Source organism: Sceloporus occidentalis, unplaced genomic scaffold, assembly GCF_023333645.1.
Source record: "Sceloporus occidentalis isolate IW3139 unplaced genomic scaffold, rSceOcc1.0.p SCAF_256, whole genome shotgun sequence".
In the NCBI taxonomy this organism is placed as follows: domain Eukaryota; kingdom Metazoa; phylum Chordata; class Lepidosauria; order Squamata; family Phrynosomatidae; genus Sceloporus; species Sceloporus occidentalis.
Genome location: NW_028317236.1, coordinates 490806 through 494968, shown reverse-complemented (window position 1 = coordinate 494968; position 4163 = coordinate 490806). Strand labels below are relative to the sequence as shown.

Here is a 4163-nt window from a genome sequence, read left to right as displayed (position 1 = left end):
GAATCTGGTAATTCTGTCTCTATGTGGTATTTGGGGCATCTTTGAAGCCAGCAAATTAAATTTACCCCACCAAACCATATATTTTTGAAAACTAGACACCCCAGGGTATTTTAGATGCTGATAGTTTAACCCTTTCCATGCACTAATCCTACCACCAACCCTTGTCAAAGTTTGGGATAGTAATTGTTTTTGGTGTTTTTTTTCACATACTTTGTACTTCAGGTGTGAAATTACAGCTCCTGGTATATGTTGCTGTCACACAACACCCAGATATGTGTCCAGCAACATCTCCTGAGTACATTGATACCCCACATGCATGGGTTTGTCAGATTGTTTGGGGGCAAAAGGGCCACATTTGGAACATGAGCAATTCAAATTCAGTAGGAATTTTACATCTGGGTAAAGAAAAATGCTTGTACCCAACTATCAGTAGGGACAGGTTACAAGAAAGCCTGGCCTATCTCCAAGAAGGGATTTGATCTAGCACCTTAAGTGGTCCCTCATGCCACGGAATAGACACAGGGGTCACTTGACAGTGCAAATAAAAACGCTTAAAAATGGTGGAGCAAATAAAAGCTAAAAAACAGTAAATGTAACAAAAAATTAAAAAAAAATACAAAAATGGAGCAGGAACAAAAAAAAAATAAAAAATGGGAAACTGTGTGATACAGCTTGAAGCAGTCACCGACACAGAGTGCAGGTTTTCCAGGGCAATCTGGACAGTAAAATGTGGTGTCCTTTCTTTGCCCCCTGCTGTAGCATACCCTGCATCTCTTTTGGGGATTCTGCTTCTTTGCTGTAGGGGGGATTTTAAAAATAAAATGGGTAGCCCCAATTCTGTTGGTTCCCATCACTACTTCGGGACCAGGTGCATCACGGTACAAGATACCTGAAATTACTTCGAGCTGAAACTGCAAAAAAGACAGCTTCAGCCCAGTGTCTGCTTTTTTGTGCAGCAAAAAAGCGTTATAGGTTGCAATTTGCATTAGATAAATTGCAACCTTCTTGTACCAGGCCTTTGTCTTCCTCATAATGAGGTAGGGCTGTAGGAGTTGATCTGACAGATCAACTCCACCCATGTGCTTGTTATAGGCCCTGATGCACACTGGCTTTGTAGTGACCCCAGCTCTGCCACGGACAGAAACCTCCACGGTTCTCTCATCGTGGATGGTGCTCAGCATGCACACCTCTTTTCTGTCCTTGAACTTCAATGCCAAAAGCTCCTCTTGGCGTAGAGCTGAGGTCTCCCCCTTTCCTAGCCGGGTTCGTACCAGGCGTTGTGGGAAACCCAAGCGGTTCTTTTTTATAGAACCGCAAGCTACCGTATCGAAACAATACAGCAGCTTGAACAAAGGGACGCTTGTATAGAAGTTATCTACATACAAGTGGTAGCCTTTGTTCATAAGGGGGAATATTAGGTCCCAAACAATCTTGGCACTGGTGCCCAGATGATCTGGGCAACCTGGAGGGTCAAGGTAGCTATCCTTACCCTCGTATACCCGGAAGGCATGAGTATATCCTGTCTCGCTCTCGCAGCGCTTATACACCTTCACTCCATACCTGGAGCGCTTGGAAGGAATATACTGCTTGAATCCCAACCTTCCTTTATATTTCATTAGGGATTCATCCACGCAGATATTTTTTCCAGGTGTATAAACCTCTGGAAACCTGGCAGCGAGATGGGTAATCAGGGGGCGGATTTTGTACAGCCTATCAAACTGGGGGTCCTCCTTAGGGGGGCACAGGCTGTTGTCGCTAAAATGCATGAAACGAAGAATCATTTCATACCTTTGCCTAGTTATAGTTTGGGCAAAAATGGGGGTACTAAAGATGGGGCTGGTGCTCCAGTAGGAGCGGATGGAGGGCTTTTTTATAATGCCCATTAACATTGTGAGTGCCCAGAATTTAAGAAATTCTGGCACGTCAATGGGAGTCCATGGCTGTTTTGCCCAAAAAGAATTAGGGCTAGCAGCACGGTGCTGCTGGGCATAAATGTTTGTTTGTGTGACAATGTCTCCCAAGACATCGTCTCCCAAAAAAACCTGCACAAATTGCAGTGGAGTGAATCCTGTAACATCAATATTGATGCCAGGAATTCCAGAAAAAGGAGGGATAGCTGGCTTGTACCTATTAGGCGCTACCCATGCCTCTGGTGCACTGCCACGACTACGTGTGGTAGGCGTCCTAACAGCCACAGATACATCACTAGATGTATCTGTGAACTGACCAACGTCAAAATCTGACGCTGTATCAGTGGCCTCAGAATCTGTGGCCAAAAAGGCATACGCCTCCTCAGCCGTATACCGCTGCATGGTAAGAATTGCAGCAAAAATAGTGGGGAAGGAAAGGGTTAATGGCTATAATAAAAAATAAAAAAAAAAACTAAAAAAAGTAAAAAAAACTAAAAAAAGTAAAAAAACATGTAAAAAAAAAACAACCCAAAAACAATTGCCACTATGCAAGATCACTGTTTATGCAGTGATCAATGGCAATGAAGGGGTTAATATTATATGGGTGGCTCTTATAAGAGCCTTTGGATCAATATATATATATTTTTATTAGGGAACACACCGATCTGTCTCTCTCCCTCACTAGAAGCAAGTGAAGGAGGGAGGCAGATCCAATACTGATCAAAGGCAATGTTTAGAAAACATTGCCTTTGATTTATCAAATCATGATCACTCTTATGAGTGATCTGACCACTAGGGGTGTTATTCACTGGATGTCCATGACATCCAGCAACACCCCCCCGATGATGTCAGCAGGCTCCGCCCCCCGGCTTGATGGGCGCCGCCATCTTGAAACACCGCGTGTGTTTCGAAGACACCGGCACCGGGAAGGTAAGTTGAGCATTTAGGAAGCGATCGCGAGTCGCTTCCTTTGCTAAACAGGTGTTGCAAAGATGCCTCGATACTGAGGCATCTTAGCAACACCAGCTAAGCAAAGGAAGCGACTCGCGATCGCTTCCTAAACCCGTTTTTCGGCGGCGGGCGCCGCCATGTTTGAAAGACGTGCAGTCTTTCAAACATGTTTTTTTTTTGCTCCTAGGAGCGATCGGGGGGGGGGGCGGGAATGTTTTTTTTGGTGTTGCTCAATGCCTCGATGTCGAGGCATTAGAGCAACACCGTTTGAGTGAAAAAATCGATCACGGATCGATTTTTTCACCCGTTTAAAGACGTGCCGGTCCTGGCACGTCAATTGTCATAATCGTCACGATTTTCAGTGACGTGCCCGGACCGGCAATTGTCACGAAGGGGTTAAATTGCTTGTATTGAGATTTGGCAGATTGCGGACCCAGACGCGTTTGGGATAATGATTTGGGACGGGGCAGGCCATGGCGCTTCTTAACAAAACAACACGGGGTCCATTTCGGATTTTCACTCAGCAATCCCCTGTTAATGTCACTTTTATTAAAAAGTTTATTGTTTTAGAAGGAAAAGACATTTTTACTTGTGTTTTTCTCTCGCTGGTTACCGACAACGGCCTCCCTGGACGCAGTCTGTCCCATAACAGCTATGGTGAAAGCGGGTAGAATGCCACTGTTTCAACCTCGAGTAACTGAGAGACTAACCTAAATCAGGTCAAACTGTCAATCAATACCCCCACAACTAAATGGCTTCATTCTCAGACCATCGTCCAAATCCCTCTCCTCTTCCTCCTCTCGTTCTGAGTATTGATTCAGCTAATATTGGGACTAATGAGGTTCTTCGTCAGCTTCCCTTAAATGTTGATCGGTCTTTGTTACGAGGGCCAGAGGTAAGAGAGGGTGCCTATCAGTTTATAACCTGGGTTGTTTGAAACGGAAGAGATTAAAATCCACAATGCTTGGTAAAGCAGAGAAGTCAATAATCGTTCTGAAAGAAGCTTTTACAGTTTTTACTCCCCCCACCATTTTGGGGTAAAAGAGTGAATTGTTTAAGACCCCAGCTCTGTGTTTATAATAGGAAAATATGAAAACTCAGGTCAGGAAGAGTCTCTGGTTCTGAAATTTATTTCACTCTTAAAATATTGAACATTTATTAAACATTCATTGTGATGGCTGGAATGGCAGCGCGAGCCGAGCGGCCCCCAAACCCCATCTCTTGTTTCGTTAAATGACCATTTGCTGTTTTACTTGGGTCTTTCTTGTCTCCATTGTTTGAAACGTTTCTCGTCTTCCTTTG

General features: G+C 44.2%; 1 non-coding gene across 1 annotated transcript; it reads right to left on the bottom strand.

The window, feature by feature from the left end:
- Positions 1–411: 411 nt before the first annotated feature.
- On the bottom strand, positions 412–541 carry LOC149275920 (small nucleolar RNA SNORA35). The gene has a single exon (XR_016279371.1). It is a non-coding gene; the product is annotated as a small nucleolar RNA SNORA35 (small nucleolar RNA).
- Between the last annotated feature and the right edge of the window lie 3622 nt (positions 542–4163).